This window comes from Aulonocara stuartgranti (genome assembly GCF_965226115.1).
Source record: "Aulonocara stuartgranti genome assembly, chromosome: 7".
In the NCBI taxonomy this organism is placed as follows: domain Eukaryota; kingdom Metazoa; phylum Chordata; class Actinopteri; order Cichliformes; family Cichlidae; genus Aulonocara; species Aulonocara stuartgranti.
Window position 1 is genome coordinate 30,471,794 of NC_138945.1, and position 19,908 is coordinate 30,491,701.

General features: G+C 39.2%; 1 protein-coding gene across 3 annotated transcripts in view; it reads left to right on the forward strand.

Moving 5' to 3' along the window:
• Nucleotides 1-821: 821 nt before the first annotated feature.
• Nucleotides 822-19,908, forward strand: part of skor2 (SKI family transcriptional corepressor 2) — a 109,413-nt gene continuing 90,326 nt past the window's right edge. For all 3 annotated transcript variants that reach the window (XM_082538851.1, XM_082538852.1, XM_082538854.1), the window contains exons 1-2: nucleotides 822-1,140; nucleotides 9,214-9,262. The gene's annotated coding sequence lies outside the window, so the exon portion shown is untranslated. The remainder of the gene's footprint in view (nucleotides 1,141-9,213; nucleotides 9,263-19,908) is intronic.

Here is a 19,908-nt window from a genome sequence, read left to right on the forward strand (position 1 = left end):
ACAAGGAAACAGTCCTCGGATGCAGAATTGTCGGCTGCACATCCCAAACTCATACCGCATATCTCAGGTGGTCTGCTGGATTGAAATTTGTGATTGTGGAGGCCATTTGCGCTTTGCGACATGGTGCGTTATGCTGAAAGGGGCCATCAGAAGATGGGCACACTGTGGTTTTAAAGGGTTGGACATGGTCAGCAACAATACTCAGGGAGACTGTGGTGTTTAAACAATGCTCATATGATATGAAGAGGCCTAAAGTGTGTCAAGAAAAAAATCCCCCACATGACTACACCATCAGAACCAACAGCCTGGAGAGTTAATAGAAACTAGACATGATCCATGCTTTCATATGGTTTATGTCAAATTCTGACCATACCCTCTGAATGTCACAGCAGAAATCAAGGCAACGGTTTTCTGTGTGTTCTGTTAACCAGTTTTGGTGAGCCTGTGTGTAGCCTCAGTTTTCTATTATTAGCTGACAGGAGTGGTACCTAGTGAGTCTTCCTCTATTGCAGCTAATCTGCTTTAAGACACATATTGTGCATTTAGAGATTTTCTTCTGCATACCTCAGTTGTAATGACTGTTTATTTGGGCCATTGTTCCCCTTCTATCAACTTGAAGCGCTCTGCTCTGAACTCTGTCATCAATGAGGTATTTTCGCCCCCTCACTGGATATTTTCTCTTTTCAGACCAAGCCTAGAGATAGTTGTGCAGGAGAATGACAGCAGATTGCAGCAGTTTCTAAAATACTCAGACCAACACCAATGTCGTCACCCCCCCCCCCCCCCCCCCCCGCTGATACTCAATTTGACCTTCACTGAGTTGCTGCACACATTTTATGTGCACATAAAAAAAGTGTTTGTTTTTTTGTTTTGTATAATGAGACATGTTTATTTGCTCTCCCCAGAAGCGAAACTGATAAATATTAGTGTATTAGACCAACCAAATTATGATTAATTAGCTTAGGCCACCGTGAGGACACTTTTAAAATGGATTAGCTGCAAGATTTAGCTGGAATAAGTATTATCTCAACCACAGCTACAACAAGGACGGGCTCTTCCAGCTCATTAGCTAAACACTGAGTTCTTCGATGGATTCAATTAAACAGTAACACTTGAAGAATTTGCATTTCGGAGGTCCAGGTACTGTCTTTGGCTAATGTCCATCCTATAACTCTCGAGAGATATAAGTATAGTAAACTGTTTAAATCAGTAAGTTGATGCACAGACGTCTATTGAAGTTAGCTTTGTTTAGACTGTCTGTTAGAAGTCTTTTAGCTTGTGTTTGCTTTTAAAGCCTCGCTAAAGTGTATTTAGTGAGGCTTATGTGGTGTTTATAGTGTATTGCATGTAAACTGAAGGGCTTTGGTGGTTTAGTTCAAATACTAAAAAGGATGGCATTACTATTAAAAATGTAAGCAAATCACTAGCCTAGTAGCCTAGGTTGTAGAATATGGGTTGGTCCTGATGCTAGGTGTCTTATGATTGTCGGTAGGGGGAGGTAGAAGCAAACTAATGAAGCGCCCCAGGGGTGTGAGGCGCAATAAAGAAGCTCAAAACCTACTTTAAAATTTAAATTTGATTTTTGTGTTTATTTATTTATTTGCATTATTTTACTCCCAGTTCACAACAGTATTATTAACCTGTGCACGTGTTAATTTGTAAATGTGTTTTAAGGAAAGCCGGACTGTTACACAGGTACACTACCTGTCTACAAGGACACTGACAGTTACTTAGCGTTGTAATGAAGATTTAAGTAGTTTGTATATTTCTGTAAAAAACTGACCAAACCAGTTTGATAATAAATGTTTTCTTCTTTATGTGCACACTCACAAGCATATATACAGACACTGGATCACAACCCTGAAACAGTAACTGATCTGTAACATAAATAAAATGGTAATCTCTCCCTCCCTGAATTATTTATATTTGTTTACTGTCAGTGAGTGAAACCGTCTTTTAACCCCCTCCCTTGAAGTGAAATAGTCTACTTAGTGATATGGTGGTTTTACAGTTAAACATCCCAGACACATTAAAACACATTAAAACCTTTGCAGTTAAAAGGCTGGGTGGAGTAAACAGTCTAGAGAGTGGAGTATCTTTTATATGTGTTATAGTATGTACTGTTGTTGTTGGTTTTAGATAATTGGTGTTGTGATAAAAAAAAAGCAGTAAAATATATTTAGCAACATATTTTAACCTGTTTCGTGTAAATACTCAGCATTTTGGTCTTCCCAGTTAAATTTATGCCAGTACACCTATTACATCTTTTTTGCCTGCCTGAATGAGTAGTCTTTCTAAGTGACCCACTCCATTACCAGAGCATCATTAGGGTGTTGTTGTTGATGCTTACCCTCCTTCCTTATGGTTTGGCCTTGGATCTCATCCAGTCCCCTGAGTCCTCTTACAGTACAGAGCAGTAAGCATTTCCCAAACAAATTAATACCATATCCTGAGTGTGCCTAAACTTTCTGGAAGTGTAATATAGACTATTAATGGTGGCAGTCATGTTTTTTTCAGTTGCGGTGGCAGAAAAGATTTCAATTTATATTTCCGATTGGTTAATAGACGCAAGAACGTTAATTGTTGTGACTGTGGCGTCTGCTTTATGGACTAGATATTGATCGGATGTGCTGGCTATTCATGCAGAGGTTGCAAATGCAAAATATGTTTCCCAGTAACTATGAGAGTAATTCGGCTTGGTAAATTACAGTCAGCAGCAAATATAGTATTTTGCAACTGTGATCTTACTCCAGGCTGTTAGTATGTGTAGTGTATTATGGATTTCACGTGAGCATGAAGTTTATTTGAGTGTAGTTATGACATTTCATTGGTTTTACGACTGCTGCTCTTAACAGTATGGCTAATCTACGTAATGCGTACCGACAAGGGTCTCTCTCAGCTGGACTTATTAGCTTGACTCCTCATCATACATTTCAGCACAGCTATAAATAGCTGTCTTGTAATTTGTTTATCTATTGCTGTCCATGTCTCTGTCTTTGTTTATGTCTATGCATCTAAGGCAAAAAAACAAAAACAAACCTGACACAGGCGGGAGGATTTTTAAGAATACCTTTAACTCTCTCTGTCAGGTATTTTTTAATACCTGGTGATGTTGCAGCGTAGGTCCTGACATACAACCTGTGTGCTGACCCCAGACTGACATCTATCATTAATATGACTTTTTGTTTCTGACGTTGTGTTTGTGCCATTTGACATCCCAGTGTAAGATTCCTTTCATGGGTTCCTTACATTTCACTTACCTGACCCCTTGAATCTAAACCTTATACGTGCTGCTTGATCCAACCGTGTGTGTGTGTGTGTGTTTGTGCGTGTGTGTGTGTACACGAATGATGTGTGTCTTTCCTGGACAGGGTTAAGTGGATGGTTCCTTGGGAACAGTCGATACATGTGTAGATGAACCCTTCTTACTTCTTGGCTTTACATCTTAGAAAGGCACTTTGTGTGTATTTGGGCACCATAGGACCCGAAGAAGGTTGATCATGTATAAGTTATGTTAACTAATTAAGACTGGGCCCTAACCTATGGCTGACCCCAAGGAAATAACAATGAACCATCTAAAAGCCTTTGTACCTGCTTACCTGTGGCCTCTTGGCCACACTAGAGTGTTGGATATCCTGTGTGCCTGTGTGTGTCCATGCATGTGTGTGTTTTGGCTGGCTGGTAGCAGAGGGCTACTCTGACCTGGTAACTGGAGCACGATGAGAGAAGAAACGAGAGAGCAAAGAGAAAAGGACAGCGAGAGAGCAAAGAAGAAAAGAGCCATCTACCCCTCTCTTACTTTCTTTCACCGAAGAGGGGAAAGAAAGTAAGGGGGTGTAGACGGCTAGTCCATGTAATTAGGCCTAAATGAGTTTTCCACTGACTCAGTGGGTCGTGGCAGCGCTGGGACAAAGATATGCTGGAGGTCAGGGAGTCATCAAGTTTGGGGATGGGGCATGGTGTGGTCACATGAAGAAATGAGTGCAGCGTGGCAGGCGGTAGACCTCCTTTGGTCAAGGTTTTTTAGGGGAGACTGACACGACTTTTTTTCCCTGTTTCTTTATGGTTCTAAAAAAAATATCAGATCTTACATCTGAATATGAACAACATTTTAATGTGGGGGAATGCACAACTTAATTTCCCAAATGAAAGTGCATTCCTATGTCCACCCACAGAATTTCACATATTATCAACAGTTACAATTATTCTCATGAATATGTACAATAAGGAATGAGTGACAATTATATATCTGTAATCTGTTCACATATAAAAGTCCCAAAACGGAAGCAAAAGCCATACTTTCTGCTGCCTATTTGCCCCATAAATGTGTAATACATTGTCACCACAGGTGTAATTGTGCAAAAAGATTGCAAGGATACATTCTCTGCTGGAGGAATAACACGATATTGACAGTAATTAATCATATTAAAAGACTTGTTTCACTTAAACAAAGAAAAAAAAAGTCTCTCCACTGCATTCCTGTAGCATTGAACATGCTGCTTAACCTGATATTCTATTGACCGTCTTGCTTACTTAACAATCAGCTATCCTTCAATTTCCATTTAACTGATTTACTATCAGAAATAGACGAATCATAGACAGCAAAGCACCTAGAACGCACTTGTCTTCAATATGGATGAAACTGGTGGCAAAGTTACCCTTGAAATAGTCTTTCTATATGAAAGGAATCAACTCAAGAACTCTATTCAAATGTGTTTGTCATTCTTATTGGTGAGTTCTGCTTTAACCCCAAAACGATCCCTCCAATTATGAGCTGTTATGAGCTCTAAGAGTGTTTGTGACGTCGTTATATCATCACCTCAACCGAGTTCAAAAGGTTACTCTGTAACAGAAATGGTCATTAAGGGGGAATTTTTACATGAGATTGTATGGTGGGTTATTTGTAATTAAGATCCGCTCATTATGTGGATGGGAAATATTACACTTAGCTGGGAACACTGAATATCTCTTGTAAAATCTAAATATACTTTCAAGGTTGTTCTTCTACGCTTTCTTTAAAATACAAGTGTAGCTGGTGTTAGATGGTTCTTCAGGTTGAAATGTCCAGTGAGAATGACAGCACAGGACGATTGCTTCTTCTCATACAACTGCTTAATGGTACAAATTGGAAAAATGAAATTTAGTGCTGTGCACAGATATTCAACTATGCATATAAATGTTTTTGGGGATGGGTATTTGGCTTCAGATTTTGAAATTATAATTAATTTTTAGGTGATTTTTTAAGGCGCTGAAACACACACCATCTCAACCATTCCTTTCCTGCACAGCAGTGATCATGACGCTTCATTTCACCTCATTCTTGCCATCTTAAAGAATTAGCAAGTTTTCATATCTTCACAGCCACTTTTCCTTAAAAAATTGCATAATGATAAATTTAGTGCCCTGTGAGCGCGAGGTCTTGCTCTCCCACCACAGGCAAACCTGTCAGCATACAGCAGCACCTGTAAATGAGCTGTTTGTGGGGTTGTTTTTACAATGATGGAGGCTGTTTGAGCGGAGGGGGAGAAGACATTCTGTCCCTTCTAACCTTTTCACGTTGGTTGAATAAATAAAATGAAAGCACTAGTTGTTCTTTGTTTAGTTTAACGATTTTTTTACTGTCACTTTTGCAGTTCTGAATGTGGCCTGTAAGCTGCTTTTGTCTCCTTCGCTGATCTTCAACCTTTTTCTCTTATTTGTCTTTCCTCCCAATATCAATACATTGTGTGCAATAATATCAGCTAATATTATTCCCTGTTTGTTGCGAAGCAGATCATATTATGCATGTTTGTCTGTTAATTCTGTGTATTAAGTGTGCAGCTGTGTACACTGTGTATTTTCACATCATCTCACATTACTTTTTAAAGCAACGAGCTACTGAAGGCCATGCGCACAAACAAACACGCACGTGCCTGTGCTCGCACAAACACACAAACTCTCCACCTTCCTAATATTCTCCGCCTCCCCCTACATGTGCTACATGGCGGGGTGTGTGTGGGGTTATGAAAACAGTTAGGCTTAATAATTGATGTTCTGCATTTCAATCAATTTCACCACAGTGTTAGGCTAATTAAGGTTAGCGCTATGCTCCCAGGGGCTGTGTATGTATGAGGGTGTGAGTGAATAAAAAAAAAAAGTGTGTGTGAGATGGACGGTATATGTGTGTTTTCCTGCTCCTGGGGGCTCCATGCTCCATTTTATATCTCAAAATACATGGGAATTCTCTATTTCAGGAACAAGAGATGAGAGACGGTCCTTTTCTCTCTCTCTTGCATGCGCGCTCTCGCTTGCTGTTTCTCTTCCTCTCTTTCCCTCATTTTGTGTGTCTCTCTCTCTTGCTCACTCCTTCCCCTCTCTCTCCCCAGGCAGGATCCTAAATGCAATTAACACAGCCGCTTTACTGCCTGCTAATTATTAACACACACACACACACACACACACACGCACACGCACACACACACTGGAAATGATTATTTTATGCTGGACTAATTTAAAGTTCATTGACAATTGTTTTAATTAATTAAATAAGAAAAGCACACACTTTAAGAAACACAGGCTGCCAGGCAGGCACTGCAGACGTTTGCATATGAATGTAATAATTATCCTCAGTGTGTTTTCGGTGGCTCACCTAAAGCATTTTTTTTTCTCTTTTTGTGTGTGTATGTGTCATGTATAGTTCACCCACAACCTTAAGGTGTGTAAGTGTTAATCTGCGTGTGTGTGTTAATGTGTCTCTAAACCCTTTCTGTCAGTATTTAACATTAACTGGAATAACTAAAGAGTGCAATTAAGAAGCAAAGACAGCTTTATGTGCAGCGATTTTTCCCCCTCTGTCATTAAATAGTCAGGGATAGGCCACACTTCCCATAGGAGGCTGGACTGCTATTGCTGCAGATCAGCTGTGTTTGTGTATCAGCACTAAATGCCACATGGTCGGCTTTTGAGGTGCAGGGTTAACCTACACAAATAACGATTGCCTCTACACTTGACTGCACAGTGGTTTTGATATTTAGCAAATCGCTAAAGTGTCAACTTTCAGGTACATTTATGTTCTGAGATAATTGACTACCTGTGTCACAGGGGAGGTTTTGTCTGTACAATATGTCACGTTCTGCTCTTTTATTTACAATGCTTGACAAAACAGTATTTGTGATAATGAAACATCAGCTTAGACTATAGGTTGCAGATCCTCGTGTCTAACTCACAGCTTACATTGCCTCTAGTAAGTTAAATAGGTGCATTTGAACTTGAATTAGAAATGCAGTACAATGCAAAACTCTTCAGCCTTTTCCTTTATATTTTGCTAGCAAAATTAGAAATAGGTGTTTTTTTGAAACATCTAAAAAGAGAAATGTAAATAGAATAGAATAGAGTCTGAACAATTCTAACAAACTTGAAAGTCAATATTTCGTCTGACCGCCTTAATTCTTCAACACAGTCTGAAGTCTGGGGCAAGCTTTCTTGTAAAAATAACAATTCTCCAAGCTAATTTAGGCAGTTTTTAATCTTTAATTGTAAGTTTAGATGCATGTTTGATTTGTAACTTTCCAGGATAACTATGGCCTTACACAGGATAACAGTCTGAGTATAAAAGAAAGACACCGATTGTATTCATTGGAGTAGTTTTGAAGTTTTGAAAAGTGCATGTCCAACAGAACCAGTCAAAATACAGGGTGTTGTTTCAAAATGTGGGACCAGGGGACAAGAAATTTCACATTTGAATTCATCATGCCCTCATCAAAAGCCTGTTCCCGCTGATTTTCAGACCACTTATTGTGTAATCTGGCATAACTCAGACTTTTCTCTCTGTTTTTCTTCTTTAAGAATAGCATCTTGACAGCCACTCTTCCACTGAGACCATTTCTGATGAGGCTTTGGTAATTGGATCAACTAAAGGGGCAGATGAATCTCTTAGAGCTTGTTCAGGTCTTTGCTGGATTTTTTTCTTGTTTCTTAAGGACGTGACTTTTGGATACTGTTCGTCTGCTGTTGAAGTCCACTTGTCCAGTATAAAGAAATATAAATAAATGAGGGGTTACTTAAGACTTCTGGACAGTACTTAGAGTCCAGAGTACTTTAGAGTGTTTTAATTATATGCAGTAAACCATAGTTTGAGTCCTCCTTAGATAAAAAATATTTCCTCTCCTGAAATGATTTTTTGGGTTTTTTTTATAAGCTAAATTTACGATTGATTGGACCATTTGTGGACAGCCCTTCAGCCATCATTCTGGACTTTAGTATTTGTAACTACAATGCCACTGAAGTGGGCTTGGACTAAGTCTTAAGACTGAGACATCCACCATGGTAAGAAGACAGAGATTGGATATGTACTTTGAAGAATTAATCTAGTACTGCTCTTGTGTTTGATGAGTGAACAGAAGCCACGTGTGGCCTCAAGTAGCTAGACACCAGGTGTGTTTGTTTAATAAAGTCAGAAGAAAAGAAAAAAGGAGAGCCAAACAAAAGAAACAGAAATACTATAATATAAGATGAATATAAGATGAAAGACTGAATGGAAAGTGAAGGATCTCATATGAAAATGTGTGCGCTTGCTTTTGGTGGACTCAGGTGTTAAAGTACACTCCCATTACACTTAGGAGATGTCAGCCATGAGACTGGAGACACAACACCACCATCTTTCCACCACCCAACCACCTTTTATTAACCTTCTTTGTCTTTTTAAAACCCCTTTCTGCTCTTACCTCACAGTCCATCTTCAGTTCAGTTTTCAACACTGATTGAAATTCATTAACTAGAAATTGTCTGAACTAAATTCTGTTAGTTAAAGCTGAACTTTATTATTATTGTCAAAACTACACTGTGGAGGGGGAAATGAACTCCACCTTATAGAAATCTCCATGACTTTGATTTTTGTTGTGCTTTATAGCATAAATAACCTAAATAAATACATTCTTAGCCATTCTCTGGGTGATGTGAGGCATCTTAAAGGAATGAAATATTTACACTTACAGTTGAAACAGTACTGATAGACTGGAATTGTTCATTTTTAGTTCATGAATTGTTTGAGTCACTTTTTTTTGTGAATTTCTTACTTTCTAATTCCTCTTTATCCCTTCTTGTGTTACCCTTGCTGGCTTTTACTGTTTTCCACACATCATTTGTTCACTTCAAATGTATGTTTCTAGGTCTAGCAGTATTCACAGTTTATTAATAATCTCTCATTTCTTCTTCTTTTTGCCTATAACCACACAGAGAGGAGCTGCAGGAGGGCATCAGGAGGACACAGGGTCCTGAGTAGGGGGTAAGACCTTAGGCCTGAGGGCACAGAGCCATATTGTGGGGTTAATGTGTGTGTCTGTGTGTCCAATTTATTCCTCTGTTGTTCTCCTCTAGCCTGACCATCATGTGTGTTTGAATGAATGCATGAATATGTGAAAGAGAGACACATATGGGGGTATATTTGTGCACATGCTTGTGTGCATGTGTGAATGAATGAGTGCGTGTGTGTGTGTGTGTGTGTGAGTGAGAGTGAGTGGAAGCCCCTGGCCAGGCCATTCGTTATTGATGCTCCTGCCTCAGGGTATGTCGGGGGAAATGGATGTGCGTGTATGTGGGAGTGTGCTCGTGTTCGCTTGTGTGTGCGCGCAGCTGTGTGCATGTGTGTGTACAGGGGGTCATGTTATGTCGTCAAACGGCGGCTGGTGAAAGATGGCCAGCACTGATATGATCAGTCATCTGTTGATCAAGATGTACTGCTGCCTCCTCTTCGCAGTTTCTCTCTCTGAATTTCACAGTTAAGTCACTCTTGCGCTTCTCTCTTTCTCTCTTTGTCTTCTTCCTTCTTTTTCCCTGCTTTTTTCTTAAAAATGTCCTTAAATTTGCTTTCTTAAGCAGGTTTCAGAAGCAACTTTTTCTTTTTTTCTGTTTTTCTTTCTACATTGCTGTATGCAAAGTGTCTTTGTGGCTTGGCATTATCGATGTCCACATGTCTTGCTTTTTGTGTCCCCCTATAGCTTGAATTTTTTGCGACTTATGTCGTTCAATATTCTTCTCTGTCATCTTTCTTCCCATTTTGCCGTTGTCTCTTCCACCCTTGTCTTTCTCTTCCTTTCATTAAAGTGTCGTGTTACATGTGTACACACAGACAAACAGCCAGGAAATGATAAGATATGCTCACATGCTCAGTAACTCACAAATGTTAAAATGCGCATACACATAAGCTAACCTGAGCCTGGTGTACATACTGCACAAGAGACACACAAGCATTCACATATACAAGTACACACGAGCTGTGGTAAGTAGGTAATGTGCTTCAGATACTGTGGTTAACTGTATACACCACCAGTCTAAAGTGCTCTGCCCTGCGGTGAATAGCTAATGGGCTTCAGAGAGTTTGGTTTTTTAACCTTAAGGCGCTGTTGTTTTCTGTGGTTAAAAGATAATGGGGGTTTTACTGTGTGGTTAAGAGCTGCACTTGTGTTTGGATGTGTGTGTGTGTTTATGCATGTATTCATGTGCATTTGTTTCTGTGCTAGGAGAATAGTCCCCACCAGTGATTTCATTTGTACCGTAAAAATTAAAAATTTAGAGTTTACTCATGCTAAGTTGGAAGTGCTGTGCATTTGTGAGGTGTTATTTCAAGCGTAATCCTGTGGGTTGTTTTTTTTTTATTATGGAATTAAAATAGGAGACAAACAGGAAAGGAATCAGAGTTGTTACTGCGTGTGTGATTTCTCGAGAAGCATTTTGGGAAATGGTCCAGCCTCAAGTTACGAGAAATAAGCAGAATGGATTTCATGTTTATGGGTGCATGTGGAATGGAAAATAACTGCTCTATATGTTCAAATCCAATACAGACTAGCTGTTGTGGAAAACTATCTCTTCTCCCTGCTTAAGCATGCAAGTTAGCGTTTCGACAGTCATTCTAGTTGTTCCACCATCTGCCATTTTAGCTACCAGAAGAAGTGTGCATAGTTATTGAGGAACACAAATGTAACGGTCCTGATGGTAGCGTAGTGGTTTACACATTTGTCTAACAAGCAAAAGATCCTCAGCTTGATCCTGGAATGAGGCACAAATCCCATTGACAGATGTGTCACAAAGAGTCTGTGGTATATAAAAACGTTCAGTGAAATCAAGCATGTACCTGCTCTGGTGACTCTTTGCGAATAAATAAGCAGACAAAAGCAGCATCTGTCTTCTTGATTTGGTTACAGTTGGGGCTTACGTTTTTCCTGGGGATATTTTGCAACCAGCACTGTAACTGCAAGACTTATAACAATCTCAACAGTTATGGTGCCATTATTTTATAACTGTTACATTGTACAATAAACCTTTCCTGCCAGTCCTCCTTTCATTGCCATTTTTGATGTTTGTTTGGTTTTTTTTTTACTTATTTTTTAATTCATGTTTGCTCAGCCAAAATGCAGAATAGTTTGATAAGCAGTAAATAGTCTGTCTATTTCCTCAGATAACAGATTTTTTTGTTTTTGTTTCAGTGCATTTGTGAGGTGATATAAAGTCTGCAGGCCTGTGGCATGTCCTGTGAATGTTGGAACTATTATCTGACTCATAACTATGCTGACTTGATTGAGATAGCTAATTTGGCTCTTTAAGGTGTGATTGCCTGTATCATTGTTGCAAATGGCTGTACAGTACCTTCTTATTTAATTTTATTAATCAAAGCTCTTTTTCTCTTTATAATAATACCTTTCTGTAGCGTACATGTAGCATACGGACATAAAACTTTGAGTATGAATGTATATATGTGTAGAGTATTTGCTGGCACATCAGTGCATGTCTTCTTAAATCACTCATCACATTGTCAGTGTTGTTTTCTGTGGGAAATGGATAATGCCTTTACAATGTGTGGTTAGAGTCAAGACCAGTACAGTTCACTGTGCGCTGACCCCAAACGATGCATAATGTAACAGCACTGACCACGCTGATGTATTAGTGGACTAAGTGACTGTATTAATGGTGCTCAGTACAGGGAGGGAGGCACTAAGAGGCCCGAAAAGTGCTTTAAGTGAAGGTGTGGAATGGTGATTGGCTGCGATAGGTGTGTGTGTGTGTGTGTGTGTGTGCGCGCGCGCGAGCGCGAGCGCATGTGTGTGTGCATGACTTTTTGGGAGCTAATAGATAGATTAGGAAATCCATCACATTTAAGGACAATTTTCAAGGATTCTTAAATCTTTTTTTCTCTTCCTTTAACGGAGAAATTGCAGTTTCAAACAAAACAGAAGGTGTTTTCCTGTAGGATGCTGAAAGCCTGTCTAAACATTTCATTAATCAACCTAACATAAATGTTTTCAGACTGTGGGAGTGTCCAGAGAGAACCCACGTAAGGAGGGAGAACATGCAAAAACCCCAAACTGACGTTACCCACCCGGCTGTAGAGTCAAATCTAGAAGCTTCATTCTGTTAGGCAACAATGATAACCATTGCACCACTGTGCTGCTATAAATGTGATGCAGTACATCAATACAGCCACTGGTATTTAACTACTTATGGCTTCCACCAAACTATCATGGATTTGATTATAAAAGTGGTAACTCTGTTAGGTAAGCGATTATATGAATAATACTTTGTATTTTACATAGATGTGTGTGTGTGTGTGTGTGTGTGTCTTTTGTTAACTTTTCATTGGTGTAGTTGACACAAAATATGAAAACATATCTGTGGTCCAAACAATTTTGAGTGATGTGTACTGTGTGCTAACATCAGCAAGTTGGCAAGTATCCTAACTTATGTTATCCCATCACAAATAAATTTTGCATATTTGGGGGGGCCTTATAGCCAATTTCCCCAAAAGCTGGCGGCAGTTTAAAAACAAACAACAATGTTTATGGATATATGTGAACTTTAAAACATAGGAAAATTCAGTCCAATCGGGATCTATATAGAAAATAAGAAAACATGCCATAAAAGTGACAGTTACTGTAATCAAAATCAAAACTTTTGACTTTTGCTGGGAAAGATCAAATGAGAGTCACATTGCTTACTCAACAAGCGTAACTATTTCCACAGTTAAGTCTTATCTAGTGCCATTATGTTTTATGCAATCACAGCATTCTTGCTAAGCAGATTTGAATGAAGACTTACTGCTAGTTTAGGTTGATGCCTGTCTTCAAATTCCTGTGAAGTTCTATGCAGACTGACAGAAGGTATTCACTTTCTTTCTAATAGTTATACTTGCACTCTTCAATCTTGAGGGGGAGTGTCTAAAGTGGGAAATATGGGGGCACGGCCCCTTTTTTGATCCATGTCTGAGAGGATGCCAGTCATCATGACATGTCTGCCTGATTCATGTTTTTGTACTCTATGTAATCTAATATTCATTACTTATACAAGTAACATCATCATTAACTCCCCCTCTTCATCTCCTTTCTTTTCATTTTTTTTTCTTTCTACCTCCCTTACATCCTTGCATCCCTCTTCCTCCTTACCCACATCCATCTGTCATCCTCTCTATCCCCATGCTCCTTCCTTACTTCTTCAGTGTCTGGACCAAATTGTAAACAACTGTCATATCTGGCCTTCTTAAATAGCATTCAAAGAAGGTCCAGAGTGTGCACACACACACACACAGACACACACATAGACACACTCCCATGCATATCTCATCAATGTTTCAGATCGAGGGCTGAATATCAGCTAGCTATACTCCATGCCTAGTCCTCACTTATTTACATCCGGCTGCCCCCGAGCCACTGAAACCTCAACACCAACATCAATGATTCATCAGCCAGTGTTTTAGCAAAATGCATACCTCCTCTGTCGATACTGAGGAGGAGAAGAGGGAAAGAAGAGGAGAAGTGAAAGGATGGGACCATGTAAGGAAAGAAGAGAAGCTAGAGAGAGACAAGTGGAGAGTAAAGGGAAGGTATTAGTGGCATCAGTGTAAAAAGAAAACTTGGAGGAAAAGATAGTGGATGAGGAAGAGGCAGGAAAAACTGGACAAAGGAAGAAAAGGAAGGCAGGTAAAGAGAGAAAGTCATAGTGGAAGGTAGGAAAAGACAAGGAGATTGATAAGGAAGAGAAGAAAATGCTGTTAAAAAACAAAAAGAGAGAAGCAATTAAAACATACCAGTGCATCCACTTCTTGCCTCTGCTTTTCTTTCTTTCTGCCTCCAACACTTGATCCCTCTTTTATGGATGAAACACGGTCTTTTTTATCTTATTTTTGTTCGAAATCAATGACATTCTGCAGGCACACTGAGACACAGGAGTCCGATATGTCTTTTACTCTTTAGATTTCAGTAGAACATGAACCCACTTTCCTCTTTATAGATGTTCACAGACATTTCCACATTGATTTTAAAGATGTACTTGCATTTTGAAATTGTGGTTTTATGGTGTGCAATTGCTTAAGAAACATAAAAACAGCCCTAAAGCCAAATGAACAGAATTTCCACAGTTGGAAAAAACAAAAGCAAAAAACCCCTTTTTTTTTGACTCACATGAATCCTGTATTTAAAAAAACCCTACAATTTACAACCGTTTACAACAGCTGCTTTAATATCAGTTTGTAAGAGATTCAAACTTTTTAACTATTAACTATTTTATTAACTGTTATTACATAAATGATGTACCTTAATTACACTGCAACTGGAAGTGCATAATAATACTAAAACGGTTTGATTTGTTACACTGTCTTATAGATAGATGTCTTCCTACTCCATTCAATGATTGAGTGGTCACTGAGATGTGCTTGAGCGTGTGTGTGTATGTGTATGTATTGCTTTGTTTTTATATGTCCAAAATAAAAGGTTATTATCAGCATATTTTTTAGCTAATCAGAAACACACAGTTAAATATATAGTATTTACGAGTATCCGAATCTGAATAGCTTGATTATTAGCAATTAAAGCAAATGCACAAAAAAGCAAAATGTTAAAATAGAAGAAAAAAATAGGACTGAATAGAATAGCATAGCTACTTTACTGTCATTCAGAGCATTATGTATTTTAAAAAATACAATCTTAAATATGTAGACATAAGAATATAAAAGAAATTAGGCACATGAAGAACAGCACGAAAGGAACAGGGGCAGAAACAGAGGCTAGAAGGGATAACTGGCCTTGACTTTGAGGGAGAATTGTTTCATGATAACAAGGACAAGACACTTCTACTGTGTTTTCTCTCTTTCTTTCTCCTTTTCTGTCATTTAGTGCCCAGGGTGAAATTATGATAATAAGAGAAAGGAAAAGCTATTACTGTGGCTGCTCTCTCATTATGTAAATGATATTAAACAGGCCCTCTGTGTGTGAATTTGTGTGTGTTTCCAGTGTGTATTCAAGCCTGAGCAGCTGAGCATGCAGGTGCGTGTGCATGAATGTTTGTGAAGGCTGCCGTGTTTGTGTGCGTGCATGTGTGTGTCTTTGTTTGGCTGTTTGTTCTTGTGTGGACGGGCTGAAAGTGTCTTTCTCCATTGGTGTGTATGTGTGTGTGTGCACGTGTATGTCCTGGGGCTAGGGTTCCTCAGTGCAGTGATTACAAGGTGTCAAACTCCCCCACATTGATTATGACATGTTAATTACACACTGTTTCCACCTGCTTTGATGACACAACACGCACATTAAAAGATGTCCTGCACACACAGTGTCTTGGACGTTGTGTTGGTATGGGGCCCTTGTGAATTCAAGCGAAACTTTGGACATGCCAGGATAAGAATAGGTTGCCTGTGCTTGTTTAAAAACAGCTAGAAGTAACCTAACTATTGTAGCTGTGTTTACCTGCAGCCAAGTGATGATTAACACAATAATTGTGACATGCATGGAAAACTGACTTTATTTTATCTGTATGTTACACACACACACACACACACGCGTGCGCGGCGCGTACTTATACACACACACACACACACACACACACACACACACACACACACACACACAAATAATAAATAAATAATAAAATAATTAAAAATACATCTTCAAATAAATATGCAATTTAGCATTTTGGACAGTTTGATGCTTGTTTGGGAACAGCCCCCTTTCCAACATGACTGTGCACCAGTGCACAAAGCAAGCTCCATAAAGACATGAATGAGCAAGTTTGGTGTGGAAGAACTTGACTGGCCTGTATAGAGTCCTGACATCAACCCAGCAGACCACCTTTCGGATGAATTATAGCAGCTGCGAGCCAGGGCTGCTCATCCAACATCAGTGTCTGACCTCACAAATGCACACTCCTACTGTAAACCTCCTTGACTCCTAAACCTTGTGGAAAGCCTTCCCAGAAGAGTTGAAGCTATTATGGCCACAAACATCATATTAAATCCTATGGATTAAGAATGTGATGTCACTCAAATTCATATGAGTGTGAAGGCAGACAAGTGAATACTTTAGGCAATATTGTGTAGGTAATCATGTGCACACAACTCCAGATTTTGTATGTTTTTTTTATTTGACAATATCATTGTGACAGTAATAAGATGCTGAATGGCATTGACAATCAATACTCCTGTTTCAGGTGATTTCACATAAAGCAAATCGCACTGGCAAGTATTCTGAGACCCCATTTACAATATTCCTTATGTGATTATGAACACTTCTGAAAACACTGCTGAACCACTGTTTTTTTCTAGATATCCTTCTGTCTTGCCTTCAGTCTTCTGTTAATGTGTTTGATTTCAGATGCACTTTAATACATTCTTACTTTTATGTGTGTATGTGCGTGTCTTTTTTGGTGGTCTGTCTTGCTCTACTCCATTGCTTGTTTATATGCTTTATACCACAGGTCCTCGGGGGTTTATAAATATTGATTCTTACAAAGGATGGATAGATGCTTGATAGCTTGTCCAAGCCCTGGGAATACACACTTGAGTACATGCGCGCGCACACACACACACACACACACACACACACACACACACACAATAAGACACACACACACGCATTCCTAAATCCCTCTTTCCAAGTACCAGCAGCCCAATACAATCTCTCTCTTATGTGGTACTTTGATACAAAAGCAGTATTTTTAAATGAGAATGTGTGCAATACCTCCATGAATAGACTGTTGTATTGTGTTACAATATCTATTCTACCTCAACTTTGCAAAAACACTAAATAAAGCACTTCCACATTTTATGTTCTTATCTAGAGTTCAAAATCTTGCAGGAATCAAACGTTTGTTTGGTGAGTGATGTTTGTGTAACTATAGAGGTGGCCACATATAGTTAAGATAGATAGCACACAGCTAGTGTCCATGGTTACATCAACAAACAGCATGATTTTCCATTATTTAGTTTTTTACTAAAGGCTAACAGAATAAGATTTTTTATGGCTATTATGAATATTTCTGAGAAGCTGGTAGTGTTTGGTTCCTTAATCAAATGCTCTGTTTGAGCCTATAAATATAAAGATTTTGTGATTCAGAACTTTATTAATGTACAGTGAGGAGCACAAAATCACCATCCACTTTGTTTGGTATAGCACACACCTAGTATCAGGTTGACCCTAATTTGTTAGAGCTAAATTCTGACACCTCAAAAATTTTTGTTTATCAGACCAAGCAATCTTCTGTTGTCTAGTTTTGGTCAAACTGTGCCAATTGCAGTCTCAGTTTCCTGTTCCTAGCTGACAGGAGAGATACCTGATGTGGTCTAATGTTGCTATAGTCCAAAGTTCAAGGTTTGACATGTACATTCAGAAATACTGCGTACCTTCGTTGTAATTAATGATTTGAATTACTGTTGCCTTCCTTTCAGCTTGAAGCTGTCTGGCCATTCTCTTTTGACCCCTGGCCTCAACAACTTCTGGACACTGGCTATTTTCCCTTTTCCAGACTGTACTCTGTAAACCCTAGAGACAGTTGTGTGTGAAAATTGCAGTAGAACAGCAGTTTCTGAAGTCCTGAAACCAAATAACCGTGCAGTGTTGAAAGTCACTTAAATCACCTTTCTTACCAGTTCTTATGCTTAGGTTTTCTTGAACATATCTACATGCCTAAATGCACTGAGTTCCTGCCATGTGGCTGGCTGACTAGAGATTTATGATAACAATCAGCTGAATATGTGTACCTAATAAGGTGTCCAGTAGTTCCATTGTTATGAACATGACCCACAAAATTTGTCAAGCCTACTAAAACATTTGATAACAGAAGACCCTCTGGTTCAAGTACATCGGGAGATAAAAGCTGTAGAATCAAGTGGCTTTATATCATCTACTTAGTTGATGAAGGTTAAACTGTCTCACAAGACAACAAAAGAGAAATCCCATATTGTTCCATATGGTACCTTTTTACTTGCTGTTTCTGTAATCTCAATCAGAAGAACCTGGCAGCAAACATCTAATACTTTTTTTAATATTGTTTTGGAAACTTGACAGTTTTGTGTTCTTAGATCACAGTCTGTCTAAAGCATGCAACAGAGACTCCTTAAGATGTAATTTTATATTCTCCATTAGTGCTAGAGTGTTCAAAGCTAGAGAAAGAGTGACAGGATGGCCCCTCAGAGCATACAGCAGATTGGAGTGAGGCTTGGCTAAAAGTGCAGCAAGACCACTTGAAAAGGTAGAGTGTATGAACTGGAATAATGGGAGACCAAGATCAGACGCTGTTACCCTGATCCCATCTGCTATGCCAGATACTTCTGAACACTCTATAAACCACCTTTCTTACACACTTGTTAAAAGGTCCCCTGTTTGAGCGAGAAAGTGAAAGAGATGGAATAATGAGTTGGAAAGATAAAAAGACAAGCTGTATTTCCTGGTATCCTACTACTGGGTTACTGGACACTTGTAAACACTCAACGTTTCACACACATTTCCTCCTCACACATAGTAAATAGTGTGTGTGCATGCATGTGTGTGGTTCGGTATAAAGATGGATTTAGGGCATCCTGTCTGCATTGTTCCTTTGCTCTGCTATACTGCAGGTATATCTTTGGTGACTGTGTGTGTGTGTGCGTGCGTGCGTGCGTGCGTGCGTGCGTGCGTGCGTGCGTGCGTGTGTGTGTGTGTGTGTGTGTGTGAGGGGTGGTGGTGGGGGGACAGAATATCGTATCTATCTTAAGTCAGTAAGGCTCTGGCAAAAATACTTTTTCTTCCCCCAAAAAATTATCTCTCTTTTTTTACTCAGTGCTAGGCTGTATTTTAAAGATGGTAGTTCTGAGGCAAATTACATAAGGGCAGCTAATCAATCATCTAAATGTTTATTTAAACTGTGCAATTAAATGACAGAAGAGGGTTTTTTTGATCTACTATAGATTTTTTAAGCCCAAAGAGTTGATATATTTCAATTACTACAGCAACATTTCTTTATCATGTAGAAAAACTAAGACTCATGGTTAAAATTACACTTCTTTTTCTTATATTAAATAATCTCAGGGGTTCTTTACACTGACAGAAAGGCGAATTTCACTGGTCTGGTACACTTGACATCAAAATGTGCTGTATGTGGCCCATGATGTGAAATGACATCTCTGCTATGAAGCACAGCAGCTTCACAACATTGGATCCAAACATTTAGGTCGATGTACAGTAGCCTAACTGGAAAAGATAACGTGCATCTTGTGATACTGAGGTTTTTCCATATCCCCACATAGCACACAGGTCTGGCCCGGATCTGGTGTCAAGCTGGCACTGCTGGCTGACTTCTGGCATGGTAAGTGGTATGTCATCCAGATATGGGGCAGGCCTGGCATAAATGGCACTGTTTATGTGATGGCATGCCATATCTGGCACGATTGCGGTTTGGTTTATGTGGCTCAAGCTCATAGAAAACAGGTCTGGCTCGGATCCAGCATCAAGCTGGCATTTCTGACTGACTGGTGTCATGACAGGGTGTATTTCAACCAGATGTGGGCCAGGTCTGGCAATGATGGCGCTATTTATGTTCCTATTTTCCTATTTTAGTTAGAAGACCCAAATACTATACTGCAATGGTAGCCAACGTTTCAAATGCAGATTTGACAGGTTTGTGAGTGTACACTTAATCCAAAAT